General features: G+C 38.7%; 1 protein-coding gene across 2 annotated transcripts in view; it reads left to right on the top strand.

Annotated features, from left to right (window-relative positions):
* LOC149537955 (bystin-like protein) overlaps nucleotides 1-16,160 on the top strand; it is a 145,904-nt gene that overhangs the window by 82,195 nt on the left and 47,549 nt on the right. The window lies entirely within an intron of this gene.

Below are 16,160 nucleotides of genomic sequence, written 5' to 3' on the forward strand. Positions count from 1 at the left end.
ATGCAGAGCAAAAATGATCACAACTCAACTTAGGGGTAGTTCTCACCATTTGAGGTGCAAAACAGGTAGATGGATGACACCTAGGAATGAGAAAAAAGGATATGCCTATCCTGCAATAGGGGTGTAGTAGACTGTAATGACCCCTAATAGGGTTTGTCTTAATTTTCTCGCAAAATTCCATTCTAGATTTGAATTGTACTTAGGGATGGTAATTTGTAGTGTTTTAGGTAGGAGAATGTCAGTTCTCAACAAGTATCACATGTCATCATAGTTAGACAAAATACATACTCAAGCTTCAATTCTTTAATCCTCTCCTAATTGCTAACTCTAAGACATGTGGTAGAACTACTGCTGCTAAAGTATGGAAGCAATCTACTTGACAATCCTTCATGAACAAAACCCATATTTGGAATCTTTGCCTCGACCGAATTACTCATTCCCTTCTTCAAACTCCTTATGCCCTTGGTTGTGTTAATGAGTGATTAAAGAATTCTTATTATATATTATTACAAATGTGTGTTAGTTGTAATTCTTTTGATTAAGAATCCAAGTTTATAATACATTTAGCAAATTAAAATGTTTAAGATTCCTTACTTTTGTCTTAATCTCAATCCTAAGGAGAGTGTGGATTTTCTTGTCGTAGGGCGCTTGACATCGGTATGTTCTCTGGCTTTACTCCGCCTTTCTCTACACAACACCATCTATCAACTATCGGGACTATAGCAAGAGAATAAGGGGTTCGATTATAAACTTTCTAATTCCTTTGCATTGCAAAATATACATATTCGTTTAGTATTTATACATATAAATTTAATTATTGTTATATAAATATTTCCTAGTCCCATAAAAAATTAATATTGTTTATTAATGTAATTTATCAACATATTCAAAGCTACTTATAAAGTTTATTTATTCAAATATAATTTAATTAACTTAACAATATTATCATATATTTGACAAAGTAACTTAGCTCATTAATATATTTTCAATAACGTGTTTACATACTTCCATATTCTAAAATTGTATTGGCCACCAATGTGCTTTATTTATAAATTAGCTTGAATCCTTTTCAAATTTGGTTTTATTCATTTTCCTTGCAACTTATTTCAATTCCCAATCTAAATGCAAGAAACACCATTTTCCTCCTTTCTCGGTCTTTTCTTCCTTTTATTCTATTTCCTCCCTATAGTTTCGGCTTTTTACTTTGTGTTCTAATAATACTCTTCCTCTTACCATTACTTGTAGTTTTTTCCTTCTATTATTTCAATCATATATTGTATATGATGTACATACCTTTCTCTATTTACCATTTAATTATTACTCCTATGCAAGGATGTGACATATTAATATGATTTGAATTAAACCTACTTAGACTTTATAGTTTCCTTAATATCTTTATATATGTTTGATATTTGCCATTTTATGTTGGTATTTTTTTCCTACGATATCATTTACACCTTTTGTTACATTTTGAGCCTCATTTATATGTGCTAGGTGTCTTATGGGTCATGACTTATTACGGTTATTATTATTATTAATTATTATGTATTTGGTTAATTATAATTATTCGCTGCAATGGAAGTTAATATTATTAACAGTAATATGGATAATATAAAGTAGTTGATATTAATAATTAGATTGATTATTTAAAGTTTAAACATATTGGTAGATATTATATTTAATATGAATCAATATAGATGTTAATTCAATATTGATCAATAAATTTTAATGTTTGATTATCGATACTATATCTCATTATATTGATAAATTAATTATAGTAATGGGTTATATTAAAATTAATAAATTATTAATTTCATAGAATTATCAATTGAGTAATTATTGCTATTTATAATATCGAGGGTACACTTGTCATAATATACATGCGTTAGTTATGGTTCATGACATAGAGACAGAGTGACACTTTATCATGGAGTGCTTAGAATACAATGACATCTGTTTCAACTATGTGGATATTTTAGAAGTAGATAGTTGAAGTATTTTATTTGAAGAAACACAACTAGATAGAACAACAAACCTTGTGATCAAAATGCATTGTTGAAGAAGAGATCTAAAGAAGAGGTTACAAGGTTCTTAAGACCTTGGACCCTACTCTAGGGTGTGTGCTACTTAGGGTTTCCCATAGGCTACTTTGGCCTTGTGGACGTTATTAAAATCTTTCATTCATTCATTCAATCACAAGATTCATGAGCACTATTTTTCACTTGCTGCCTCTTTTCTCAATTTAGTTTTTGTCTTATCAGTTTTTATGTTTAATGCTTGTACGTGGCATCACAATGCAGATGCCTTTGTGACACACTTGTGTACAACGAAAGCTTTTATCCTGTACCTTGTTTCCCTGTCACCCCCCCACCCTCTACCCTTGACCCCTGTTCCCTTGTTTCCCACACCTCCACTCTTTATGACATTCGTGGCCAGCCATCTCTTCATCGCACCCCCTTCCCTACCGCCATTTATTCACTCCCACCAACATTTGCAACGTCACCAGGTTCATGATGTGTAACAGGGCGGCTAATGAGGAAGGTTTTAAGGCTCAGTATCCATAAGGGTTTCAAGCTCAGTATCTCGGTTCCTTCCTTCTTGTGCTATTTAACAGAGTGGTTTGCACTGGGTTTCTAGATTCTTGGACGAGGCATATGATATATCCGATCCATAAGACATGCTTGGGCTCTGACTCCAACAACTACAGGACCATCATAATTGGGCATGTCTTTGCCAGACTCTATGCCACTGTGCTGGATTCTATTCTCTCTAGAGAGATTGACATAAGACATTGTCAGGCGAGATGTCATGTTGGTTTCCGTGTGGATTTTCAGATCATGGGCCATATCTTGACGTTGCAGGCTATCATTGAGGAGGCTCGGCACTGCTATGCAAAAGTCTATTGCTGCTTTTTAGACTTTTGTAAGGCATTTGATTCCGTCCCCCAGGTGTCACTTTTTCAGACTAAAAGACATCAAGATTTTAGAGACATTATTGACAATGATTATGAGACTTTACAAGATTGTGGTTGGCAGATTCAAGACACCTAAGGGGTTCTTTGATTCGATCTAGAGCATGATTGGGGTGAAGTAGGGGTGCCCTCTTTCCCCTACTTTGTTCGGCATCTACATTGATGAGCTTGAGGCCTTTCTCATGGATTCCTTGCTCCCTGATGACGAATGCTACTTACACTAGGTTCTGATGTCCATTCTCCTTTTTGCCGATGATGTGGTTCTTTTGGCCTCCTCACTTGAGGGGCTTCAGAGGCTTTTTGATGGGTTGGCCTCCTTTTGTGATTAGTGTTAGCTTGTGGTGAACCTGAGCATGACTCGAGTTGTGGTCTTTAACTATCTGAAGACCTCGCACGTCCATTTCAATTTTTAGGGGCAAGAGATCGAGATTGTCTCTTCATGCACTTATCTCGAGGTTAAGGTCTCTGGCCCCTGCTTTAGTATGAGACTTGCCATGCAGCCCAGGGTTAACAAAGGGTTGGGTTCCCTTGCTATGTTGGAGAGACAATGTTTGAGACATCATTTTCAGGACACTACGTCCAGATTGTCCCTCCTGGATTCTTTGTTCAGACTGACAATTTTCTATGGTTTGGTGGTGTGGGGGCCCTCTCTCTTGGACTTTGATTGGGCCACAATTGAGCAGGTCGACCTTTTTCCTTCGATGTATTATCAAATGTCATTGGTCTATTCCCCATAGTGTTATTCAGGTTGAGTTCAGGTACCACCCCTTCTGACTTAGTGCCATCGTTGATCTGATCTGATTTCTTCACCGTCTTTGAGGCTTCATAGATTTTGCTGATGGTTTCCATAGACACTTCTATCTAGCTTATTGTTCCTCTGTTACTGTTGCAAGCTTAGACCTGACTTCCAGGGCTCGGTGTTGGTCTGCTCTGGCCACTACCTTACTGAGATTGATTGTCTCCCTCCTTATTAGTTCTCTTTGGATGCTCCTGCTCACCTCCTCTCTTTGCGACAAGAGATGAACGAGCATGTCAGACTTGGTATTTATAGATACTACATTGCCACGGCCTCGAGCAACCCTCCGAAGGGGGTTATGTCTGTAGATGGCTTTTTATGTTAAGCACTTTTGGATATTCGGGATGGGATCATTGTGCATCTCATCTACTTGACTCAGCGCTGGAGCCACTCCTTGCGTATCTCTCTAGGCTCTTTCAGAGTTGACTCTCACTGGCTTCAGAACTAGGTTGACCATTACATGGATAGAGAGGACTACATTTGTATCTTGGCTGAGGTAGGGATGGAAATCCACTTCATTTTCTATTGCCCCATCTAGAATTGAGATTAGAGGGGGGTTTCATTGCCTTTTTAGAGATTTCAGGTCCTTGGCAACATTCTTTAATCACACCGACCAATCTTCTCTGGCACTTTATCTCCGGGAGTCCACACAACTTTGTGACCACACTTTACAACTCTCGTCTCCCCAGAGCCAGGGCTCGGATCAGCTTATCACCGCCTTTTTCTCATCCATGTACCTTGCCTCGGGTTGGATTTCTTTCCACCGAGGAAAGACCTCTAGTCTTTTCTTTTTTGCTCCATCTGTGGTTTTCTTGTTTACTCTTTCTTGGATACCGTTTGGTGCTCCTGCTGGGGTTTGGTTTCCCTATTTGTATGTTTCCAGTCCCATAGACCCTTTTGGTGGTCTCTTGCTGGACATTAATAAATTTATCTTATCTAACTTTTTTCTTTTTCTTTTCTTTTTTATTTCATTGATAATTTGTTCTCCTCTTGTTCTCTTAGTTATGTATCGTCTTTTGTGATTGCTTCATTAATTCTGTAGAAATAAATCAGGTCACCATTAGATATTATTCTGTCATTGCAGTATGGAGGAATTGTCGCTATTGTCACTATGTTTGTCATTCTTTAACAGATTGTATCCTTCTTTCTTTGACTGCAGAATACTGACATTGATGACAACATGAACTATATGCAGATCAATGCTAGCACTTCCATGGTATCGATGATGAGATATAACAGTTTCTACGATGCCTCTGATATCACTGAAAATATTTTGAACAACTTTATAAAGGAAAAAAGTAAATAAGTTGTATATTTGAAGTTTGGAGACTCTTCATTGAATAACTACAAAAAATGAATCAGACAGCATCATTGCCTTAGTGAGAAACTAAAGTTCCGAACTTATTTTTTCTTTTTCTTCCATGTGATCCAGTTTTATAGTTTAGTTGCTCCCCATTATTTTCTCCTCTTTTTCTCTTTAGTCTACCTTAATATTGACACAGTTTTCCAACATGTGCGTCTCCATCCCTAGTTACACAATTTCTTTGTTGTTTCAGATGATTTTTAGTACCACATCCATTTTTTTGTCTTTTGTTTTAAACCCTGCTGCAAGCGTTTTTCTTCCTGCACACCATTATCCAGCATGGTCCCATCTTTATTTTTCTACACTTGTCACTTTTTACCTTTCTTCTCACATTCATCGTCTATTACTTTTTCTTCTCACATGCCCATTGCCCTATATTTTTGTCCTGTTGGAACCATAAATTGTGTGCCTGCTTGTAGAAGGTTGTGCTTTATTTGTAGAATGAACCAAATGTAACAAATAATCTATATGTTATCAAATTTAAGTTGTAGGCTTGATATTTACAATTATTTTTTGTATAAATGTCAATATGCAGAAAAGGTTCGAGGTTCAATTGATGGCTTTGGCTCTTTCTTTTGCACGTTAACATGGCAAATACTGGTGATAATGGGGAGTTTGGTTTTCAGAGTATTGGTTAATGTGGTAGTGGTGGGATCCTGCATTTTTATTTTTCAGAGTATTGGTTAACGTGTTAGAAGTTTCTAAATTCTATTTAAATTTTAAAACAAAAAATGTTTGGAATACTTTTAAAACTTTGTATGCATATTAAATTTTTTTGTAGTGGTGGGATCCTGAAAAAGTAAAACAGACTAGAAAGTAAAAGCATTGATCCTTGATGATTAGTGGTGGGATCCTGCAGAATATGCTTTGAGTTTTACCTAGCCTATCATGAGTGTTAATTATCACTCATGTTTGGGTGAAAGTTATCATGGCATGGATGCCATGGTGGAGAAAATAAGAGCAGTGATAGGGATGGAGAAACATGATCCAACCGATGCATTTTTCTAAGTTGTGGAACAATTTATTCTTAATCATCGGAACAAGATGACCCCTCTTGTCATCTCTTTAGCATTTGCTTTGTTTCCAAGGCTTTATAGCCAAGTGATGCTTCCATTGCCAAGGAGGGTGGCACCATATAGAGATGCAATGCTACCGAGGCTACAAGGCTGCATTTAGAAAGATATATGATGATGAAAATCAAATATTGTCTTGACTGAGTTATAGCCAATTTGCAACTTCCAAATATCATGATACTACTACTCTTCATGCTCAATATATGATGAACATTGATAAGTGGTGACATGTACATGGTCAAGGTTCCATTTTCTTGTAGTCTCTTGTAATCTATATTTTATCCCAAGTATGTAGTTGTTTTATAATAGTTTTTCATTTGACCATGATGCTATCATATTAAAATATTTTTATTTTATAATTTATGTTATGACTTATTAAGTTTTGCTTGAACAACGAATTATAAAATTAAATACTAAATGTTGTATGCAAACTCAATAGGTTGCAAGTTCTTAGGTGAGCGGGAGAAGGAGAAGGATGTTCATGACGTTTGGTGATATTCCATCCATCTTTAATAGTTAGGGTATGACATAAGTAGATCTTGGAGATAGCTTATTGGCCCTGGACATAGTGATCTGCAGATGGATGAGGGATAATGATGTAGGAGCATCCAGAGGTATAAGGGCAATCCTGTGTCACCCAAAAAATGTACTTAGACTTAGTTTCTGTTTCATGTCTTTACATTTTTGGATACCCATTTGGCTCAAATAAAGGTTCCAACTCTCATAGTTCAACTATCAGTGCATTTGAAAATCCCGAAAAAATAGGAGCATGCAATTTGGCCATCATTTTGGTGACCTAGAAGGTGTGACTTGGCCAGATGAATGCAATTGAGATTTAGAGCATTCCAGAAAAAGAATCAGGTCAAAAGGCCCCACGGTTTGAAAGTTATTGCAGTTTTTCGGGTTTTGGAGACCTCCTAAGAATGCTTCAAAGTCAGGTTTGGGGCATTAAATGATCTCGAAAAGGGTCGAAAAATGGGGGACGAGCGAAGCTGGTCCATAGGGCTATAGAGCGCTTCGAGAGCTTTCTGAAAATGTAAACGGTTCGTTAATCGGAGCTACGGTTCAAAAGTTATGCCTCCCAGAAGTTTGGCTACCGTTTCTGGATTCTTCTAGATTTGCACCGACTTCTAACGCGGCTTCTGGAACCTTCTATTTTGTCGGTGGATGCCTACTAGCACTTTCTAGAATGTACTCCTAGTCCTTAACCCTCCGGGGTCTATTTAAGGAGATTTTTGGCATTGTAAAAGGCAGTTCAGATTGGAGCTTGAGAGGAGGTGCTAAAAGGAGAAATATTCTCCAGATTTATGCTATTGTAAGCCCGTAGGGCATGTTTTGAAGTTTATTTTCTCTGCACTGTTTGTACTAGCTTATTTTCTCAGTTAATATAATTCCCCCTTTCTATTGTGTCTATTCTGTTGTTGGGTTGTGTCCCCATCAAGTGGTATCAGAGCCGGTTTTCCTGAGTGTGTAGACAGAGCGCCGACTGTGAGGCAGTTTGCATCAGGACTGTGTGGTTGTGGGTTCGAGTTAGAAGATGCCTCCACGAAGAGAGCGTGGCGGAAGGGCCAGAGCTATTGATCTTGAGGAGGTTAGAGCCCTCCAGAGACAGGTACAAGCATTGCAAGAGGAGCTTCGTAGAGGAGCAAATATTGCCGTAGATGACAATAGTGAGGATAACAATGAAGAGGAAGTAATGGAAGTTGACGGGGAAGTTCTGAATCCTGTAGAGGAAAGGCTTTTTAGGGCCATTACTAGGTTTGGGAAAAGACCTACAATTGAAGTGGGTATATTTTCGAGAAATTTGAAACCAGATGAGTTGATCGATTGGATCAATGAACTGGAAGAATACTTTGAGTATGAGGATATAAGGGACCCAGATAGGGTTAAGTTTGCAAAGGCCAAACTGAAAGGCCATGCCAAAATCTGGTGGCAAGAGGTTCAACTGGAAAGACTTAGAAGAGGAAAGGAGAAGATCACAAGATGGGATCGCATGGTGGACAAATTGAAGAAGCAGTTCATTCCTGTGGACTATGAGCTTGATCTGTTTAAGAAGATGCATGGGTTAAAGCAAGCAGGAAGATCAGTCCAAGAATATACAGAGGAGTTTTACTGACTCCTGATTAGAGCGGGGCATGCAGAAGCAAATAAGGAGAAGGTTGCTCGTTATATCAGTGGGTTACGACCTAGCATCCAGGAGGAATTAAGTCTGGTAAGAATGACCAGCGTTGAAGAAGCATACCAGTTTGCCCTACGAGTTGAAGAGAAGCTGAGTAAAAGGTTTGAAGGAAGACAAAGAGGGCGCGGTCAAGGAGGAAGGGGAGGCGGTAGATCATCTGGACTCCGCAATGAAACTCAAAAGAAAAATGAAGATGAGGGTACTAGCAGGAACCAGAGGAATGAGGGTTTCAACCGCTCCCGTGATCAAGACTTTGGAAATCAAAGAGGAAGAGGTAGAGGACGTGGACAAGGAAGAGGAGGCTTCTGTGGTACCTGTTTCCATTGCAATGAAGAAGGTCATCGTGCCTTTGAATGCCCTCAACGACAAGGAAGGACAGATAGGAGAGCTGAGGGCCAAGCTAGGGTTGCTCATGTGGATGAGGATGCACAATCATCACATTCAGAGGATGCAGAAAGAGGAGAGACCTTGGTAAATGAAAGAGTCCTACTAAGTGGTGAAAATGAACCAGGACAACGGAGGAGTTTGTTCCGTACCAGATGCAAGTGTGAGGATAAATGTTGTGATGTGATCATTGATGGTGGTAGCATTGATAACTTGGTATCAGAAGAGATGGTCTCTAAGCTGAAGCTCAAGAGGGAGAAACATCCCCAGCCCTATCGGATTTCTTGGGTAAAAGATGATCATAAGGTCCTGGTAAGTGAACAATGTTTAGTAAAATTCAAAATTGGGAGTTACCATGATGAAGTTCTCTGTGATGTTATTTCGATGGATGTTTGCCATCTATTGTTGGGTAGACCATGGCAGTTCGATAGACATGCAATACATGATGGACATGCAAACACATACTCTCTGACAAAGGATGGAGTTCGCCACAAATTGAAGCCCATGAAAAAGGAAGGTGAAAAGGTATGTAGCAGTGCTAGGATTTGTCTTGTTGATGGAAGGAAGTTTTTAGATGGCATGAAATATCAGCGTATGTGCTATGCTTTGATTCCTAGGAAAGATAAAGAAGGTAGTAGTGAAATACCATTTGAAGTTTCAGATTTACTAGGAGAATTTGGAGATATTATCTCTGATAATGTTCTAGATGGATTGCCACCAGTAAGGCAAATCAGTCATCAGATAGATCTGATTCCAAGGGCTAGTTTGCCTAACAAGGCTGCTCACAGGATGACTCCTACTGAAACAGAGGAGCTAAATAGACAGGTTCAGGAGCTGTTGAGGAAGGGCTTGATTCGAGAGAGCCTGAGTCCATGTGCAGTACCTGCAGTACTTGCACCCAAGAAGGATGGAGAGTGGAGGATGTGTACAGATTCTCAAGCTATAAATAGGATAACCATCAAGTACCAGTTTCCTTTACCAAGGATGGATGATCTTATGGACTGCTTGAGTGGAGCTCAGTACTTCACAAAGATAGATCTGAAGAGTGGCTATCATTAGATACGGATTCGAGAAGGAGATGAGTGGAAAACAGCCTTCAAGACCAAGGAGGGTCTTTATGAGTGGTTAGTCATGCCCTTTGGATTGACGAACGCCCCAAGCACCTTCATGCGGCTCATGAATGAGGTACTTAAGAAGTTCTTGGGAAAATTTGTTATTGTATATTTGGATGATATTTTAATTTTCAGCAAGACTTTGGAAGAACATTTACTGCATATTCGTAGTGTCCTTGAAAGGCTAAGGGAAGAGAAACTGTTAATTAATCTAAAGGAAGTGTGTCTTTGCAAAAAGGGAGTTAGTCTATTTGGGATTTGTTATATCACCTGAAGGTCTCAAAATGGATCCAGAGAAGGTAAAAGCCATCTTGGAATGGCCTACTCCAAGGTCTGCTACTGAGGTAAGATCATTTCATGGTCTGGTTAGTTTTTACAGGAAGTTTATTAAGAATTTCAGTGGCATATGTGCACCCCTAACTGATACAATAAGAGGGGATAGAGAAGAGTTCAAATGGACTGAAGCAGCTGCGAGAAGTTTTGAATTGCTGAAGAAGAAGGTGACTGAACAGCCTGTGTTGGCACTTCCAGATTTTAGAAAAGTATTCCAGGTGGATTGTGATGCTAGTGGTAGCGCTATTGGGGCTGTATTAAGCCAAGAAGGTAAGCCTATTGCATATTTTAGTGAAAAATTGAATGATGCAAAGAAGAAGTATTCTGTTTATGATCAAGAGTTCTATGCAATAGTTCAGGCCTTAAAGAAATGGAGGCATTATTTATTGCCAAAGGAATTTGTTTTGTATACTGATCATCAGGCATTACAGTACCTAAATAACCAAGGTAAATTGAATCAGAGGCATATGAAGTGGGTAGAATTCTTGCAGAGTTATACATTTGTGTTGAAGCATAGAAGTGGAAAATCTAACAGGGTTGCAGATGCATTAAGTAGGAGACAGTTGTTGCTTACAACAATGCAGGTTAAAGTAGTTGGGTTTGATGAACTCAAGAATTTGTACCCCGAGCATCCTGATTTTGCTGAAGCATGGAAAGCTTGTAAAGAACCTGTTGCTGTAGATAGAACCAAGTGGTTATACTATTTGATTTAGGATGGCATGTTGTTCAAAGGTAGTCAATTGTGCATTCCAAGGAGTTCCATGAGGGAAAATTTGATTAAGGAGAAACACAGTGGAGGGATGGCAGGACATTTTGGTCGAGATAAGACCATTTCTATTCTTAGAGAACATTATTTTTGGCTTCAAATTTCACAGGATGTGAAGAAGTTTGTACAGAGTTGCCAGGTTTGTCAAGTTGCCAAGGGGTTTAGTCAAAATACTGGCCTATATCAGCCATTGCCTGTTCCATCAAGGCCATGGGAGGACATAAGTATGGATTTTGTTCTTGGATTGCCAAGGACACAAAGGGGTAATGACTCAGTATTCGTGGTGGTTGATAGGTTCTCCAAAATGGCACATTTCATTCCATGCCACAAAACTCATGATGATGTCCATATTGTAGACTTGTTTTTCAAAGAGGTGGTAAGACTACATGGTCTTCCAAGGAGTATAGTTTTTGACAGAGATACTAAATTTGTGAGGTATTTCTGGAGGACATTGTGGAAGAAGTTGAGAACAGACTTGAAATTCAGTTCCACGCATCACCCACAGACTGATGGGCAAACAGAAGTGGTAAATAGAAGTCTGGGTAATTTGCTGAGATGTTTAGTTGGAGATAAGCCCAAGGGATGGGATTTGATTCTACCACAGGCAGAGTTTGCTTATAATAACTCTGTAAATAGGAGTACTGGAAAATCACCATTTCAAATTGTATATGGATATAGCCCAAGGACTGCACCAGAATTGAGGAAGATAGAACAAGGGGAGAGAACAAGTGCTGAAGCTGAGGAATTTGCTGAACACATCAAGCGTCTACATGAGGAGGTTCAAGCACACATTATCAAGATGAATCAAGAGTATAAAGCTAGGGCTGATGCAAGGAGAAGACATAAGGAATTCCAAGTAGGGGATCTAGTCATGGTGCACTTACGAAAAGAAAGATTTCTAGTTGGTACTTACAACAAGCTGAAAATGAAGAAATTTGGCCCCTGCAAAATTTTGAAGAAACATAACTCAGGAAATGCATATGAGGTGGAGCTGCCAGATGGTATTCACATTTCTCCCATTTTCAACATTGCAGATTTAACAGAGTATCATGATGATGGTGCAAATGAGGAGCTGGTTTTAGAGCCATGTCCAATTCCCGCTTCTAAGAAGGAGGAGATAGAAGACATTTTAGATCATCGTGTGGGTAGGAGTACCAGAAACAGGCAGTATGAAGAGTATTTGGTCAAATGGAAAGGACGACCGATCGAGGACTCAACTTGGATTTCAGCAGCTGAGGTTTCCCATTTGGGATTTCCTCTACCATCCATAAAGTGACAGAGTCACTTTTCAATCTACCCTGGGTGTCTGATGCAGGAGCATCCAGAGGTATAAGGGCAATCCTGTGTCACCCAAAAAAATGTACTTAGACTTAGTTTCTGTTTCATGTCTTTACATTTTTGGATACCCATTTGGCTCAAATAAAGGTTCCAACTCTCATAGTTCAACTATCAGTGCATTTGAAAATCCCGAAAAAATAGGAGCATGCAATTTGGCCATCATTTTGGTGACCTAGAAGGTGTGATTTGGCCAGATGAATGTAATTGAGATTTAGAGCATTCCAGAAAAAGAATCAGGTCAAAAGGCCCCACGGTTTGAAAGTTATTGCAGTTTTTCGAGTTTTGGAGACCTCCTAAGAATGCTTCAAAGTCAGGTTTGGGGCATTAAATGACCTCGAAAAGGGTCGAAAAATGGGGGACGAGCGAAGCTTGTCCATAGGGCTATAGAGCGCTTCGAGAGCTTTCCAAAAATGTAAACGGTTCGTCAATCGGAGCTACGGTTCAAAAGTTATGCCTCCCGGAAGTTCGGCTACCGTTTCTGGATTCTTCTAGATTTGCACCGACTTCTAACGCGGCTTCTGGAACCTTCTATTTTGTCAGTGGATGCCTACTAGCACTTTCTAGAATGTACTCCTAGTCCTTAACCCTCCGGGGTCTATTTAAGGAGATTTTTGGCATTGTAAAAGGTAGTTCAGATTGGAGCTTGAGAGGAGGTGCTAAAAGGAGAAATATTCTCCAGATTTATGCTATTGTAAGCCCGTAGGGCATGTTTTGAAGTTTATTTTCTCTGCACTGTTTGTACTAGCTTATTTTCTCAGTTAATATAATTCCCCCTTTCTATTGTGTCTATTCTGTTGTTGGGTTGTGTCCCCATCAGATAAGCCTCCATAGCTACCACACATTGATGTTTTATGACATCCTCATGAAGACCATCAAAGAGTGCAAAGAAATAGTGGGAGAGAAAAAAAACATAGCTTGAGTGAGCAAAATTAGTAGAAAAGGGAATGCCAATTAGTTGAAGATCCTTAGAAGGCCTTTGTTATCCTTGTTGAAAGTTTTGTGGAGAATTAAAAGGATAAAATCCATTAGCAATACAAAAAGGCACCATGAAAACAAGATACGGGTCTTGTTGCAAGTGAATAAGATAAATTTATTAATGTCCAATAGGAGACCACAATCAGATCTAAGGCACTGCAAAGAGTACAATAGAGTCGTAGTCAGTAGCAGGAGCACCAAATGGTGTCCGCAAAAAGAACAAAACAAGAAAGCAAAAAGCAAGGAAACAAAACAAGAGGCAAGAAGAGCCTAAGTACTTCCTGCAAGCAAGAAGTAACCAAGAACCAAAGGATAAGGCTTGAGGCGAAGGCAAGTACAGGTCCTGGGCCGTCTCGAAGAACTGTCAGATGTAGGATGGACTAGTCAAGTGTAACCACTACGAGTTCTTACTAATGTGGCGTGACTCTGAGAAGCAGATGGACAACCGAGCAACCTCTTTATCCCTCGGGTAGGAGGCACGAGAGTGAAGAAGGAGGTGATAAACTGGTGGGACTCTTGACTCAGAGGGCATTGAGACTATAGAAAGTGGGCCCAGAGCTGCATGGCTTCCTACATGTAAAACACAAGGCACCGCTGGTTAGTGTATATGAAAAAGGAGGATAGACTCTCACACCCTCTAAATAGGCAGTAAAATCTCCCCCTGATCTTTTAGTAAATGGGGCAATGAAAGACAATGTGTCTCCATCTCCGCCTCTCTTAGAGAACAGAGGTGGCAAATCCTATCCTCTCTGGCAATCTGATGATCTATTTGAATGCGAAGTTGATGAGAACCCAACCTTGACCAGCCCAAAGAGATGCGAAGGGCATGGGTCCAGCGGTGAGTGAGGTACCAAGGGCGAACAATGATCCCATCCCCTGAATATCTTGAATATCTTGAATAAAAGATAGGAAAACATGAGGATAGCCACCCATAGTGCATCACAAAATTATACAACTAGCGTAGGAGGGAGAAGATTTTTTGAGACTGCCAAAAACACTATTGATAAGATGGAAAAGGCATTTAAAGCTCCCATCATAGAAAGGTGTAGCCCAAGTGAAAGAGAAATCCAACAACAAGAAGGTTAAGGATGAAAATGCTATACATTGATAGAGAAAAGAAGAGGAGGATTGGCAGAAATAGAAAGAGCTACACCTTGCTAAGAGCAATAGGCATGAGAATAGGATGCTGAAATGGAAGTACAACTCAATTTCAACAAAAATCAAGACTTGAACTTCTAAAATGAATATAAGCTTCTTTCTTTCTTGAGTATAAAATGCAAAATTTATTCAAACCTTAAAAGATTTTTTTTGAGTCTCCAATGAGTAATATATCTGCCTTTCAAACCATTAGTAATTGTTTTTGAATGTCCTTTCACAATGAGATTGCAAATTTGAGTTGAAAGTCCTAGTTAAAGTTCAAGCACTATTCCTTTAATGTTTGAAATAAGCACAAAGGTTAGTACTTCTTTGTGATTTCCAAGGAGAGCTCCCTTATCTAAAAGACTAGGGTAATTCCTATTAGCTTCTCTGAAAATTTATTCTAAGCCTATTTGAGGCTGGATTCCATTGATCTATGGTCAATTCTAAAAGTGGATGCCTCCGATAATATGGCTTTGTTGATTTTGATTCCTTTTTAAAAAATGCAATTGTGAGAACAAGGACCAATCACCTTCTCCCATAATTGAACTGTGGTAAAGATCAAGTATTTATTTAGCAAGTCTCATAGAACCTGATTAAGCCATCTTGGTCTCCTCACTTCTAACAGATTATTCAAGTCAGATGTCAAAAGCTAATAATAAATAATCACGATTACAACTTCTAACCCTAGTTATAAGAATTTGGTAATGATTTCATTGCAACAATATTTGAATCATTGCAATATGAGTTTTAATCTATGATGCTATTGGAAGCCTTTTGAGACTCATCTAGGATGGATTAATGCCAAATTCTATTTGTGGAAAATTAGAAAAATACTATTGTTTTTGTGTTCTGAAGTATCAAGGTCAAATGTTCTGGACACAAGATGGTGTTTCATGAATTGAATTAATCAGGGTTATTAGCCATTGAGAGTTTCTGTCAAGAGACATGACCTGTGGTATATGTTTGTTGACTCATATATATACACAGTTTCCTATCACCTATTCTTCTGTTCATGTGCCTAGTTTTTTATTATTATTTAGTAGATACACGTGTATGCCTAAATAAAAGTGAGATGTTTTGTTTGTGCATGTCTTTAATAGGTGCATATTCAGGGATGTGATTTATATAGGTACATACATTATATATGCATATACAGACATATGCACACATTAAGATTACATATTTGTATTATTATACGCATTGATGCATGTAATACATGCATATACGTAAACAATATAAATTAATAGATAGCTACACAAACTCAGCCTTGTGCATATCTAAGTGTACATGTTGCCATTATTTTGCCTTGTTCTATGCACTTTTAGATGTCTTGATTCAATGCAGATCAGAACATTAGTGGTAACATTTACATTTTCAGATGCATGTCTTGACATGAATGCAAGTTTGTCATAGAAAAACTTGACTTGATTGACTGTCTAAATTATATATCATCTAGTTGCTGAAGTTCCTACATGGTTCCCATCTAGCATGGACAAGTCACACAGCACCAAAGAGCATGTAGATTCCATACCTGCTGCAACTGGTATATTTGGGCCTCGATCCAGCATCTTGTTTCCATGTCTATCTGTTAAAATAAGAGGAGGTTTCGCCCCATCTTTGATCGAGAAGGAAGTTGGGAATTTATACCAGTTTTATTCTTGCTGAATCGGATATTTAAAATATGAAATGTTGGGGCCTTAATTTTCAGAGTTTAGCATGTTAATTAGCCA

Source organism: Cupressus sempervirens, chromosome 9 (genome assembly GCF_028749045.1).
Source record: "Cupressus sempervirens isolate cs-2001-9-10 chromosome 9, ASM2874904v1, whole genome shotgun sequence".
Classification (NCBI taxonomy): domain Eukaryota; kingdom Viridiplantae; phylum Streptophyta; class Pinopsida; order Cupressales; family Cupressaceae; genus Cupressus; species Cupressus sempervirens.